Raw genomic sequence first — 14,876 nt, forward strand, 5'->3', positions numbered from 1 at the left:
ATCTTTGTTGTAACTACTGCCTGCTGTTAGTGTGTGTTTGTGGCTCTGTGTCTGTGTGTGGCTCTGTCTCTGTGTGTGACTCTGTCTCTGTGTGTGACTCTGTCTCTGTGTGTGACTCTGTCTCTGTGTGTGACTCTGTCTCTGTGTGTGACTCTGTCTCTGTGTGTGACTCTGTCTCTGTGTGTGACTCTGTCTCTGTGTGTGACTCTGTCTCTGTGTGTGGCTCTGTCTCTGTGTGTGACTCTGTCTCTGTGTGTGTCTCTGTGTGTGTCTCTGTGTGTGGCTCTGTGTGTGGCTCTGTGTGTGGCTCTGTGTGTGGCTCTGTGTGTGGCTGTGTGTGTGGCTCTGTGTGTGGCTCTGTGTGTGGCTCTGTGTGTGGCTCTGTGTGTGGCTCTGTGTGTGGCTCTGTGTGTGGCTCTGTGTGTGGCTCTGTGTGTGGCTCTGTGTGTGGCTCTGTGTGTGGCTCTGTGTGTGGCTCTGTGTGTGGCTCTGTGTGTGGCTCTGTGTGTGGCTCTGTGTGTGGCTCTGTGTGTGGCTCTGTGTGTGGCTCTGTGTGTGGCTCTGTGTGTGGCTCTGTGTGTGGCTCTGTGTGTGGCTCTGTGTGTGGCTCTGTGTGTGGCTCTGTGTGTGGCTCTGTGTGTGGCTCTGTGTGTGGCTCTGTGTGTGGCTCTGTGTGTGGCTCTGTGTGTGGCTCTGTGTGTGTGTGTGGCTCTGTGTGTGTGTGTGGCTCTGTGTGTGTGTGTGTGGCTCTGTGTGTGTGTGTGGCTCTGTGTGTGTGTGTGGCTCTGTGTGTGTGTGTGGCTCTGTGTGTGTGTGTGGCTCTGTGTGTGTGTGTGGCTCTGTGTGTGTGTGTGGCTCTGTGTCTGTGTGTGGCTCTGTGTCTGTGTGTGGCTCTGTGTCTGTGTGTGGCTCTGTGTCTGTGTGTGGCTCTGTGTCTGTGTGTGGCTCTGTGTCTGTGTGTGGCTCTGTGTCTGTGTGTGGCTCTGTGTCTGTGTGTGGCTCTGTGTCTGTGTGCGGCTCTGTGTCTGTGTGCGGCTGTGTGGCTCTGTGGCTGTGTGTGTGTGGCTCTGTGGCTGTGTGTGTGTGGCTCTGTGGCTGTGTGTGTGTGGCTCTGTGGCTGTGTGTGTGTGGCTGTGTGTGCGTGGCTGTGTGTGTGTGGCTCTGTGTCTGTGTGTGGCTCTGTGTCTGTGTGTGGCTCTGTGTGTGTGTGTGGCTGTGTGTGTGTGTGTGGCTGTGTGTGTGTGTGTGGCTGTGTGTGTGTGTGTGGCTGTGTGTGTGTGTGTGGCTGTGTGTGTGTGTGTGGCTGTGTGTGTGTGTGTGGCTGTGTGTGTGTGTGTGGCTGTGTGTGTGTGTGTGGCTGTGTGTGTGTGTGTGGCTGTGTGTGTGTGTGTGGCTGTGTGTGTGTGTGTGGCTGTGTGTGTGTGTGTGGCTGTGTGTGTGTGTGTGTGGCTGTGTGTGTGTGTGTGTGGCTGTGTGTGTGTGTGTGTGGCTGTGTGTGTGTGTGTGGCTGTGTGTGTGTGTGTGGCTGTGTGTGTGTGTGTGGCTGTGTGTGTGTGGCTGTGTGGCTGTGTGGCTGTGTGGCTGTGTGGCTGTGTGGCTGTGTGGCTGTGGCTGTGTGGCTGTGTGGCTGTGTGTGTGTGGCTGTGTGGCTGTGTGTGGCTGTGGCGCTGTGGCTGTGTGGCTGTGGCTGTGTGGCTGTGTGGCTGTGTGTGGCTGTGGCGCTGTGGCTGTGTGGCTGTGGCTGTGTGGCTGTGTGGCTGTGGCTGTGTGGCTGTGTGGCTGTGGCTGTGTGTGTGTGGCTGTGTGTGTGTGGCTGTGTGTGTGTGGCTGTGTGTGTGTGGCTGTGTGTGTGTGGCTGTGTGTGTGTGGCTGTGTGTGTGTGGCTGTGTGTGTGTGGCTGTGTGTGTGTGGCTGTGTGTGTGTGGCTGTGTGTGTGTGGCTGTGTGTGTGTGGCTGTGTGTGTGTGGCTGTGTGTGTGTGGCTGTGTGTGGCTGTGTGGCTGTGTGGCTGTGTGTGTGTGGCTGTGTGGCTGTGTGTGTGTGGCTGTGGCTGTGTGGCTGTGTGGCTGTGTGTGTGTGGCTGTGGCTGTGTGGCTGTGTGGCTGTGTGGCTGTGTGGCTGTGTGTGGCTGTGGCTGTGTGGCTGTGGCTGTGTGGCTGTGGCTGTGTGGCTGTGGCTGTGTGGCTGTGGCTGTGTGGCTGTGGCTGTGTGGCTGTGGCTGTGTGGCTGTGGCTGTGTGGCTGTGTGTGTGTGGCTGTGTGTGTGTGGCTGTGTGTGTGTGGCTGTGTGTGTGTGGCTGTGTGTGTGTGGCTGTGTGTGTGTGGCTGTGTGTGTGTGGCTGTGTGTGTGTGGCTGTGTGTGTGTGGCTGTGTGTGTGTGGCTGTGTGTGTGTGGCTGTGTGTGTGTGGCTGTGTGTGTGTGGCTGTGTGTGTGTGGCTGTGTGTGTGTGGCTGTGTGTGTGTGGCTGTGTGTGTGTGGCTGTGTGGCTGTGTGTGTGTGGCTGTGTGGCTGTGTGTGTGTGGCTGTGTGTGGCTGTGTGTGGCTGTGTGTGGCTGTATGTGTGTGTGTGGCTGTGTGTGTGTGTGGCTGTGTGTGTGTGTGGCTGTGTGTGTGTGTGGCTGTGTGTGTGTGTGGCTGTATGTGTGTGTGGCTGTATGTGTGTGTGGCTGTATGTGTGTGTGGCTGTATGTGTGTGTGGCTGTATGTGTGTGTGGCTGTATGTGTGTGTGGCTGTATGTGTGTGTGGCTGTGTGTGTGTGGCTGTGTGTGTGTGGCTGTGTGTGTGTGGCTGTGTGTGTGTGGCTGTGTGTGTGTGGCTGTGTGTGTGTGGCTGTGTGTGTGTGGCTGTGGCGCGCTGTGCGTGACTGTGGCGCCGTGTGTGTGGCTGTGGCGCGCTGTGCGTGACTGTGGCGCCCTGTGTGTGTGACTGTGGCGCCCTGTGTGTGTGACTGTGGCTGGGGCTGGGGCTGTTGGGCTGGGGCTGTGGGTGGGGCTGGGGGTGGGGCTGTGGGTGGGGCAGTGGCAGTGGCTGTGGGTGGGGCAGTGGCTGTGGCTGTGGGTGGGGCAGTGGCTGTGGCTGTGGGTGGGGCAGTGGCTGTGGCTGTGGGTGGGGCAGTGGCTGTGGCTGTGGGTGTGTGTGGCTGTGTGTGTGGCTGTGTGGCTGTGGCTGTGTGTGGCTGTGTGGCTGTGGCTGTGTGTGGCTGTGTGGCTGTGTGGCTGTGTGTGTGTGGCTGTGTGTGTGTGGCTGTGTGTGTGTGGCTGTGTGTGTGTGGCTGTGTGTGTGTGGCTGTGTGTGTGTGGCTGTGTGTGTGTGGCTGTGTGTGTGTGGCTGTGTGTGTGTGGCTGTGTGTGTGTGGCTGTGCGTGTGTGGCTGTGCGTGTGTGGCTGTGCGTGTGTGGCTGTGCGTGTGTGGCTGTGCGTGTGTGGCTGTGCGTGTGTGGCTGTGCGTGTGTGGCTGTGTGTGACTGTGGCGCCCTGTGTGTGTGGCTGTGGCTGGGGCTGGGGCTGTTGGGCTGGGGCTGTGGGTGGGGCTGGGGGTGGGGCTGTGGGTGGGGCTGGGGGTGGGGCTGGGGGTGGGGCTGGGGGTGGGGCAGTGGGTGGGGCTGGGGGTGGGGCTGGGGGTGGGGCAGTGGCAGTGGCTGTGGGTGGGGCAGTGGCTGTGGCTGGGGCAGTGGCTGTGGCTGTGTGTGTGTGTGGCTGTGGCTGTGTGTGTGTGTGGCTGTGTGTGTGTGTGTGGCTGTGTGGCTGTGTGTGTGTGGCTGTGGCTGTGTGTGTGGCTGTGTGTGTGTGGCTGTGTGTGTGTGGCTGTGGCTGTGTGTGTGTGGCTGTGTGTGTGTGGCTGTGTGTGTGTGGCTGTGTGTGTGTGGCTGTGTGTGTGTGGCTGTGTGTGTGTGGCTGTGTGTGTGTGGCTGTGCGTGTGTGGCTGTGGCTGTGTGTGTGTGGCTGTGTGTGTGTGGCTGTGTGTGTGTGGCTGTGTGTGTGTGGCTGTGTGTGTGTGGCTGTGTGTGTGTGGCTGTGTGTGTGTGGCTGTGTGTGTGTGGCTGTGCGTGTGTGGCTGTGTGTGACTGTGGCGCCCTGTGTGTGGGGCTGGGGCTGTTGGGCTGGGGCTGGGGGTGGGGGTGGGGCTGGGGGTGGGGCTGGGGGTGGGGCAGTGGCAGTGGCTGTGGGTGGGGCTGTGGCTGTGGGTGGGGCAGTGGCTGTGGGTGGGGCAGTGGCTGTGGCTGTGTGTGTGTGTGGCTGTGGCTGTGTGTGTGTGTGGCTGTGTGTGTGTGTGTGGCTGTGGCTGTGTGTGTGTGTGTGGCTGTGTGTGTGTGTGTGTGGCTGTGTGTGTGTGTGTGTGGCTGTGTGGCTGTGTGTGTGTGGCTGTGTGTGTGTGGCTGTGTGTGTGTGGCTGTGTGTGTGTGGCTGTGTGTGTGTGGCTGTGTGTGTGTGGCTGTGTGTGTGTGGCTGTGCGTGTGTGGCTGTGCGTGTGTGGCTGTGCGTGTGTGGCTGTGCGTGTGTGGCTGTGCGTGTGTGACTGTGGCGCCCTGTGTGTGTGGCTGTGGCGCCCTGTGTGTGGCTGTGGGTGGGGCTGGGGCTGTTGGGCTGTAGGTGGGGCTGGGGCTGTTGGGCTGTGGGTGGGGCTGGGGCTGTGGGTGGGGCTGGGGGTGGGGCTGTGTGGCTGTGGGTGGGGCTGGGTGGGGCAGTGGCAGTGGCTGTGGGTGGGGCAGTGGCTGTGGGTGGGGCAGTGGCTGTGGCTGTGGGTGGGGCAGTGGCTGTGGCTGTGGGTGGGGCAGTGGCTGTGGCTGTGGGTGGGGCAGTGGCTGTGGGTGGGGCAGTGGCTGTGGGTGGGGCAGTGGCAGTGGCTGTGGGTGGGGCAGTGGCTGTGGGTGTGGGTGGGGCAGTGGGTGTGGGTGGGGCAGTGGGTGGGGCAGTGGCTGTGGCTGTGGGTGGGGCTGTGGCTGTGGCAGTGGGTGGGGCTGTGGCAGTGGGTGGGGCAGTGGCTGTGGCAGTGGGTGGGGCTGTGGCAGTGGGTGGGGCAGTGGCTGTGGCTGTGGGTGGGGCTGTGGCTGTGGGTGGGGCTGTGGCTGTGGGTGGGGCAGTGGCTGTGGCTGTGGGTGGGGCAGTGGCTGTGGGTGGGGCTGTGGCTGTGGCTGTGGGTGGGGCTGTGGCTGTGGGTGGGGCTGTGGCTGTGTGTGGGGCTGTGGCTGTGTGTGGGGCTGTGGCTGTGTGTGGGGCTGTGGCTGTGGCAGTGGGTGGGGCTGTGGGTGGGGCAGTGGGTGTGGGTGGGGCAGTGGGTGTGGGTGGGGCAGTGGGTGTGGGTGGGGCAGTGGGTGTGGGTGGGGCAGTGGGTGGGGCAGTGGGTGGGGCTGTGGCAGTGGGTGGGGCTGTGGCAGTGGGTGGGGCAGTGGCTGTGGCAGTGGGTGGGGCTGTGGCAGTGGGTGGGGCAGTGGCTGTGGCTGTGGGTGGGGCTGTGGCTGTGGCTGTGGGTGGGGCTGTGGCTGTGGGTGGGGCTGTGGCTGTGGGTGTGGGTGTGGCAGTGGGTGGGGCAGTGGCAGTGGGTGGGGCTGTGGCTGTGGGTGGGGCAGTGGCTGTGGGTGGGGCTGTGGGTGGGGCTGTGGGTGGGGCTGTGGGTGGGGCTGTGGGTGGGGCTGTGGGGCTGTGGGTGGGGCTGTGGGGCTGGGGCTGGGGCTGTGGGGCTGGGGCTGGGGCTGGGGCTGTGGGGCTGGGGCTGTGGGTGTGAAGTAAGTAAGTAAAATCTTTATTCGGCGTTCATTTTCCATGAATTACCATAAAAGCATTTATACATTTTATTTGCATGCATTTTAACAGTACTAGAACATAATCAGCTCGTTTAGAATTTGTAAAAATATTGCTTAATCAAGACAATTTAATAGGTATTATTCTGAAGATTAAGCCTTAGTTTAAAAATGCATTTTAAGAAAGTACTAACGACTTTGCATACATATTCTGAGCTTAAAAATTGTAGCCACAACATAGCGGGACGGCATTTTCGAAGGCCTAGGGTTCTCAACAGTGGAGTTAGCCAAAGCCTTCAGTGGGCGGAATAATATTTACAGAACAGTATAGAGTGCATTGTTGACTGTTCTGATAATTCATCACATGGGCAAGGCATTAAACTCTCTTCCCAGCTATTTCTGTTTGGGAATGCTACGACCCTATGGAAAATATTCAACCTGAATCTCGCTAATAGAAATCGTTCAAACTGCGAGTCTACGTAGGTTAAATATGGTTCCATTTCCATGGTCGTCATGACCGCCAGAGAGTGCTGTACAGATGGTTTCTTAATCTCCACAGTGATACGTAATTCTTCAAAGTGACTCAACGCCTTTGCCTTGAGCTCTTTCTTAGGAATTCCAACAATAGATTCCGGGTTATAGTAATATTCGGCCATTCCTAGATCAGTGAGAAGATTTTTAACATATGTTAACCAGTCTATTTTATCTGCGCGATCTAGGGTCATACAATCCGCAACAATAGCTTTAGTGAGAGAATTCTTTGTTGAAACCCATATTCTGCGCCAAAGAAGCACGGGTTCAATTTTGGCCAAGTCCTCAATGTGTGGTAGTCCCAGTTCTGCATGTGAGGCAAAGGTGGATACTCTTTTAGGGACTGACAGTAAAAATCTTATAAAGGTATTCTCCGCAACCTGTAGGGCTTTTGTGTGTTTATGGCCACATTGACCCGCCCCATAAAGTGCGATTGAGTGGCACTTAGCTCTATAGATTTGGAGTAGTTCAACCGGGGTTTTTTTCCCTAATTTCTGGGCAAATTTAATAAGAGCAGCGATGGAGCGCAAAAGTTGGTGCTTGCGCGCTTCTATGGCCGCTCTCCAGTTGAGCTTCTCATCTATCATAATTCCCAAATAGGGATATTGGGAAGTGGATTCTAATTTTTCGTTATTTAAAAAGAGGGTTTTTCCGTTTTTCCTAACCCGTCCAGCTACCATAACAAAAGTTTTCTTTGTTTATAAGAAGGTCTAGATCGCTCATAAATTTTGCATAACTATTCAAGGATTTTTGTAGCTCACGTGGGGTGCGTGCTATGATCACCGCGTCGTCTGCATACAAGAGCGTGGGCACCAGTCGATCTTTTACACGGGGTAAGTCCAGTCCCCCCCGTAACATCTCTACCTCGAGGCCATTGGTATAGAGGGAGAAAAGGAAGGGGGCAAGGACGCATCCCTGCCTGACGCCGCGCTCTACAGGAAAGGAGTCTGACAATTCGCCCCGTACTCCAAAACGCACCCTCGCGGAAGCGTTGGAGTAAAGTTTTCTGAGGAAGGTCACGAGAACCTCGTCCATTCCCATGTTGGTCGGGACTGACCAGAGTTTTGCATGACTGACGCAGCCAAAAGCGGCAGAGAGGTCGACATAAACCATGTACAACCTCTCGCGCTTTGCTGAGACATACTTTCCCATTAGTAAGGCCAGGTTCAGGGCTTGTTCCGTTGTTCCGTGGCCCTCTCGGAAACCATACTGAATGTCCGAGAGGGTCCTGGTATCGTCTGCCCACTCCTGTAAACGCTGGAGAACCACTCTGCCCAGTACTTTCCCCAGTGAGTCCAGGAGGGAGATTGGACGATAACAAGTCACCTCCTCTCTATTTCCCTTCTTAAAGATGGGTACCAGAATTGATTGGGTGCAGGATGTGAGTAATCCGCACACCATTGCTGCGTCAAACACCCTTTTTATTATCGGGGCCCAGAGATCTAATCTAAATTTGAAAAAATCAACTGGTACCCCGTCCGGGCTTGGGGCTTTTCCACTCTTACTGGCATTCAGTGCGTTTATTACCTCGTGTAGTTTGACTGCCAGGGGAATTGGGAATGAATTATCCTCATTTATGCTGTTATTTTTTCCACTAGCAGCTACTACTGGTGGTTTGCCAAAAATCTTAGCAAAGTGATTTATCCAGGTATGTCCCTCAATGGCTACATCAAGACTTGGCTGGTCTTTTGAATCCGTCAGGAAAGGTGCTTTAACCACTTTCCAAAATAGTTCGCTGTTTTTGTTTAATGAGCTTTCATGCAGCTGGTCCCATAATGCCTTTTTAGCTCTTCTTTTCTCGCTTTACAGGCCAACTTATACGCTATTCTCAGATTCCTGACTTCCTCTTTATCTCTTGTTGTTTGTGTTAATGCTCTCTTTAGCTTTTTATGGGCTACTGAGCAATCATGGTTAAACCATCCTTTTCTTTTTTCCAAGGCCCCTTTCTGCTTCACGGTAAGGTGTTTATTTACTTTACCTAAGATCGTCTTAAAATGGGATAGGACTTCCTCATCAGACACCTCCATATCTAAGCACTTCAGAATTTCTGTTTGTGCTGCAATTACGACCTTATTTGTCAATTCGTTTGGATCAATCTGCCCCCACCCAAGGGTATAGCCATTTATTTTTGTGAGCTGGATATTGTTCTGGGAGAGGGTGGAGATTAAGGTTTGGGCTAATAGCTGAGATTGGTCCAGGATTAAATCCAAGGTTAAAGCTGAGTGGTCACTTAATGTATTAATTTTCACTCTGAAATTCAGGGTCTTATTTACAAGGGTCGCTGTAGTGAGGATGTAATCAATTGTAGTTTCACTTCCCCTTCCGAGATAGGTGGGGTCCAGCTTCCCAAGTAAAGGGTTTGTTTGGTTTAATATTATTAAATCCAAGCTGGACATGGATTCGTTTAGGAAGTCGCCCACCACTGAGTGACTGAAGTGGGTTATTTGCTCCTCGGTTCCATGCCCCATCCCACAGATATTACTATTTTGATTTTCGCAGGGGTGGAGATTAAAATCGCCTCCCCAAACGATACTCGGTGGTTCTGCCCCTGGTTTTAATTTCGTGACACTACTAAGTTTCTTGCGTAAAACCCCTAATATTTTTATTCTCGCGTTTTCCACTAGATTGTCATACAGGTTGACGAGGAGAATAGTCCTCTTTGTCTTGAATACCAGTCTCAGGATCTGATAGTGGGTTTCTAGACTAATTGGGGTAATTACCAGGCCAGGTATGGTGTTCGATATGTAAGTTATCAGCCCGCCTTTAGCTCTCCCGTGGGTTCCTGCAATTCCTGCTGAGAAATAAGTTTTGTACCCTATCAAGTGCATTTCTTTTGTAAGCCAAGTTTCCTGTAAAGCCAAGACTTGAGGTTCATTGGCAAACTCTAAGAGACTTCCGTCCAGGATTTTTTCTCGGAGACCTGCACAATTCCAGAAGATAATTTGGATTTTTTCTCCTCTCGTGACGGAGACCTGGCTTCCATTTATCCTATTTAGCATATTTGGCACAGGTGGATCAACCTCCCTATTATGCTCCTCGTGAACTAGAGTAGATATGATGGTAATATTGTTCCCCCTAGTTGGATTATCCCGCTCCCTCTCAGATGGTTGATTAGATTGAATCACCTGACTGTGTTCATCAGTGGTACGATTTTCGACCATAGTGTCTGGGGTGATATCACCAGCTAGAGTGCCTTCTTTTATCATGGAACAGTCTTGAATTGCTATTAAGTCAATCCAGTCCTTCTAAGCCACACAGTGTTGAGAAGTGATTAAATGTTGGAATGTTAAACTCGGGGAATGGTGTTTGGTAGTTGTTATTCAAATTACCCCAGTATGTCTGAGGGTGGAGTTGTTGCAGAGGTTGATTCGAGAAATGGTTCTGAATAGGTTGGTAGCCTACTTCTCTCCACTCCGGACGATATCTTCTTGTTTGGAAGTGTCTGGAATTATTTGTCAATTCTCGTGGATAGAAGTAGCTAACGTAGTGTGTGGAGATAGTATCTCCGCCTATGGCCTCATACCAATCTCCCAGGGTTCTTACCACCCTATGGTCCTTAAAGTAAATGATTATCACGTCTCCCCTTTTGTCTTTTGGCCTTGAGCCCACCCACACCGCTCGCATTACGCTGGTTCTTATAGGCGTCTAGAGCAGGTTGGACGGGGCGGGGCGGTCAGGGAGAGTGGGCCAGCTGACTCGGCCTTAGTCAGACCGGGGCTCCTGGGAAAGCGAGTCCCTGTCAACGCTCGCAGCCCTGTCTCACACCCAGCAGTCGCCAAACCTTCAGGAACCCACTCCAGACGAAGCGGGACCCGCGCAGCGGGTTCCGCGAGGCGTAGGCACAGGTCCTTGTGAGTAGCAGCCGGAAAAAAGTCTCAGTAAGAATCCCACGTTGGAGCAGGAAGTCGCGTCTTTTTGAGCAGGTTGGGCGGGGCGGTCAGGGAGAGCGGGCCAGCTGACTCGGCCTTAGTCAGACCGGGGCTCCTGGGAAAGCGAGTCCCGGTCAACGCTCGCAGCCCTGTCTCACACCCAGCAGTTGCCAAACCTTCAGGAACCCACTCCAGACGAAGCGGGACCCGCGCAGCGGGTTCCGCGAGGCGTAGGCACAGGTCCTTGTGAGTAGCAGCCGGAAAAAAGTCTCAGTAAGAATCAAAAATTTGCTAGCATTCGCGACAAGAATTTTCAATTCTATTAAGGACACGGAGGCGAGGATTATGCTTCTCAATCTTTACTGCATAAAACACAGCAGCCAATGAAAATGTATATTTTCAGTAAACAGTAACAATAAAACTTCATTACCCATGAACACCCATGAGTATAGGCACGCCCCCACAGTCCATAAGAACCCCTTGCGTGCTCCCATCATCCTCTTTCTTTGAGGCGAAACAAGTCCAACAAAACTTGAACAGTCACAATCCTCCAACGTGGAAGAACATCTTCAGGCGGAACATCCTGACCTCCGGAGTCGATTAATCCGACTTCTTATCAGAACCTGAAATAAAGGAAACAACACCACCGTAATTCTTGCATAAAAGGGTGGGTAAGCTTAATACATACAGTACATTAAGCCGGGTGGGATAATCCTCGCCTCCGTGTCCTTAATAGAATTGAAAATTCTTGTCGCGAATGCTAGCAAATTTTTGATTCTATTACAGGACCGGAGGCTTCAGATTATGCTAGTTTAACGCTGATTAAATACCACAGAAGTAATATCTCCCACCGGCTTGTAATAAAACGTCTTAAACGTTGAATCAGAGGACCAATCTGCACAATGCATAATATCTTGGATACTAGATCCTAAACCATATGACTTGGACGCCATCGCGCCCCTAACTGAATGAGCACCAAAAATATTTGTATCAACACCAGCTTCCTTCATAATGAACCGAAGCCATCTAGCAATAGTGGCAGCCGCTACTGGTTTAAAGGGCTTTTGAATAGAAATCAACAATTGTGAACAGCCCTGCGGCCGCAAGGCCTTTGTACATTCCTCGTAGGTCTTCAAACAATGGACCACACATAGTTTTTCATTGTCAGGAAAAGCATTATAAGATATATGTCGAGACATTGTTTTAGTACGACCTGTAATATGAAAAGAAACCCCTTCCGGGGTAAACACTCTACCTGTTACGTCGAGCGCTCTGACATCTGAAGACCTTCTGCAAGAGGATAGACAAAGCAACATGGCTAATTTAGCCCACAATTGTTTCCTAGACAGGAGAGAATTAACCGGCCATCTGTCGAGTAACGAAATCACCACCGAGACATCCCACAAACCCGTATACTTGGGTTTGGGAGGGTTGGCCACCCTGATGCCTTTCAACAACTTACAAACAACCGGGTGCATGCCTACTGGTTTACCATCCACCAGGGCATGCCCGGCCGAGATGGCTGAGCGAAAGTTGTTGACCGAACGATACGCTAGGCCTCCTGCCGCCTTCTCGGATAGAAAGTTCAACACTTGGGGTAATCCTGCCCCCACGGGATCCAGACGTCGTCCCATGCACCAATCCACCCAGTTCTTCCAGGCAGCGGAGTATCGCTTCCTGGTGGAAGGTGCCCAAGCCTGCTTGATAAAGTCAGCAGCCTTGTCCGAAATTCCTGGCATTTGCCACTGTTCCCTGAAAGCCTCCATGCCATCAGGGATAACCTGCCCTCCAACAGCAACGGGTGCTGTTCCTGACGAGGGCCCTGCAACAACCACTTCAAATCCGGCAGTAGCCGGGGGCGGTCGCAGCTCCACTGCAACAACTTGGGAAACCACGCTTGTGATGTCCACCACGGAGTCACCATGACAATTTCCGCCGCTTGGCGTATCACATGAGTCATTACTCTGGGAATCAACAGGAAGGGGGGAAATGCATACTGGGTTCCCACCGACCAATCCTGGAGAAATGCGTCCGTCACCGTTGCCATCGGATCCGGTCTCCAGCTGAAGAACCGGGGAAGTTGATACGTCAACCTGGATGCGAACAGGTCCGTCTGAAAAGGACCCCAAATCGCCTGTAACCAGAGAAAGATCTGGGGAAGCAGCTTCCAATCGCTGTAATCCCTCAAGTGTCTGGAATGCCAGTCTGCCACTTGGTTGGCCTGACCCGGGATGTACTCCGCTATGACTGATATCTGGTTTTGTAGACAGTAATGCCAAAACTCTTTGGCTATCTGGACAAGAAGAGACGACCTCGTGCCGCCCAACTTGTTGATATACCTCACTGCGGACACATTGTCCAGGCGCAGGAGGATGCAACATGATGTCTGCTTCGGGGATAACGTGCGGACCGCGAACAATCCTGCCAGTAATTCCAAACAGTTTATGTGAAGTTCCAGATCCTGAGATGACCATCTGCCGCCTGTGGAAACCTCTCCACAGCGCGCGCCCCAGCCCCATCTGCTGGCGTCCGACTCGATTATCACATCTGGTCGCGACCCGAAGATCGCTCTGCCGTTCCAGGCATCCACGTGGCCTAGCCACCATTGGAGTTCGTGCCGAACCTCGTCCGTAAGCGGAACCGAGTCCGTATACGAGAGACCCTTCTGAAGGTGTCTGATCTTCAGACGTTGAAGGGCTCTGTAGTGCAAAGGACCTGGAAATATCGCCTGGATAGAAGACGCCAGGACTCCTACAATCCTGGCCAGGGTTCTGAGCGAGACCAATTGACTGTCCAGTAGTTTCCTGATTTCCTTCTTCAGGTCCCTCAACTTCGCCTGTGGAAGAAGCAGCTGCGCCGTGAGGGAGTTGACCGTGAACCCCAGAAAATCTATCACCTGAGCCGGGGTCACCACTGATTTCGCTAGATTTATCACAAACCCCAGGCTTTGCAACAAGGAAATAGTCATGGTCAAGTGTTGCTGCAACACTGACCGGTCCTGCGCCATGATCAAAATGTCGTCTAGGTAAATGATCATGCGCACTCCCCTCTCTCTGAGGAAGGCTACCACTGGTTTCATTACCTTGGTGAAACACCAGGGAGCCGAGGAGAGACCGAAAGGAAGAGCTAAATACTCGTACCACCGGCCGTTCCACTGAAACTGCAGGAATCTGCGGTGTGGAGGAAAAATTGGAATAGAAAGATATGCATCTTTCAGATCTAACCGCACTAACCAATCTCCTTCTTGTAACAAATCCGCTAACATGTGGATACCCTCCATTTTGAAATGGTTGTACACCAGATGCTGGTTGAAATCTCTGAGGTTGAGTACAAGCCTGTTGCCACCTCCCTTCTTTTGGACCAGGAAGACATTGCTGGCGAAGCCGCGATGACTTCTCTGGCAAAAAGCGATCGCGCCCTTCCTCAGCAAGTCTGCCACCTCTTCCTCTATAAAACTGTGATCTAGTTGGGAAAAATGGAGAGGTGGCGGGGGAAACGTTTGCGCAGGTGGGGAATAGAATTCCAGCCGGAACCCCTGAATAGTCTGCAATACCCAAACATCTTGAGTCAACACTTGCCACTGTGGCAGACAATGCTGCGTGCGACCCCCCAAAGGAAGGAGAGACACATCTGTAAGACTCACCGGAACTCTGATGGGCCTTGAAATTCGCCCTGTTGTTTCCCGACTGGAAACGTCCTTTGTTGAATCCTCTCCTTGACGGGTAGAAGGTTCCACCGCGGGTAGAGTCCCACTCGCCGCGGCCAAAATCACCTCTCTGGGAGCCTCTCTGGAACCCTCGGCCTGACGAGCGACCCCCGCCTCGCCCGGCCCTGTTGAAAACACCCTGCGTGAGGGCGCGCTTGATACCACTCTGGGCCTTATCCAAAGCGGTGAAGGTGCCGACATACTTGGTGACATCCTTCACGAACCTGTCTCCAAAGAGACACCCACCGGCCAGAGGGCCCGGTTCTGCCTCCGCCAGCTCCGTCAAATTGCTGTCCATGCGCATCAGTAAGGACTTGCGCCTCTCCGAAGATACAGCGCAGTTCGCGTTTCCAAGAAAGCAAATCGCGCGCTGAGTCCACTCAGCCAATATGTCCGGATCCACAGGAGTCGCCCCCTCCTTGGCCGCCAAGGCCATCTCCAGGATCTTCGCTAGGGGCCCAATAACATCAAGCATCTTGTCTTGACAGCCCCGCCAGGCCCTGTCAAGCCCCCTTTTAGGATCCTTTGAAAATTTCTTTAGGAATGTGAGCATACTGGCGTCTATTTCCGGTGTGTCCGCGACACAGTCCGGAATGTCTGGACGCGGGCATTCCGACCGCAGCCGGTTGCGCACTTCTCGAGTGAAGCTCTTGCGGAGGTGGTCGTGAATATAGTCAGAGACGTCCGCTGGCGGAACCCAGTCCGAAGACCGAGGGTGAATGATATCCGAAGGATCGAAGTGGAAGGCCTTAGGGGCCTTGTCCTCCACTGTCTTAGAAGCCGGTCTGGCCTTCTTAGGGGGCGGAGGTTGCTCCTCCGAAGTATCCGTATCAGTATTGGTATCAGTGTTAGTCGTGGTGGAATCCGTGTCCACCACAATGTGACGCTTACTTTTCGCCTTGCCGCCAGAACGTGGCTGACTAGGGAGGTCTTTAACCGGTAGAGAAGCCAAGGACTGCGCATGCGGCCACAATTGGCGCTCCTCAGAAAGTGAAGTAGAGGTAGATGGAGCATCGCGCTTCTGCTTCTTGCG

General features: G+C 53.7%; 1 protein-coding gene across 1 annotated transcript in view; it reads left to right on the forward strand.

Moving 5' to 3' along the window:
* Positions 1 to 14,876, forward strand: part of LOC144768591 (mitogen-activated protein kinase 1-like) — a 347,633-nt gene that overhangs the window by 48,501 nt on the left and 284,256 nt on the right. The gene's annotated exons all lie outside the window — the stretch shown is intronic.

The sequence above is a fragment of the Lissotriton helveticus genome, chromosome 7 (assembly GCF_964261635.1).
Source record: "Lissotriton helveticus chromosome 7, aLisHel1.1, whole genome shotgun sequence".
Taxonomy (NCBI): Eukaryota; Metazoa; Chordata; class Amphibia; order Caudata; family Salamandridae; genus Lissotriton; species Lissotriton helveticus.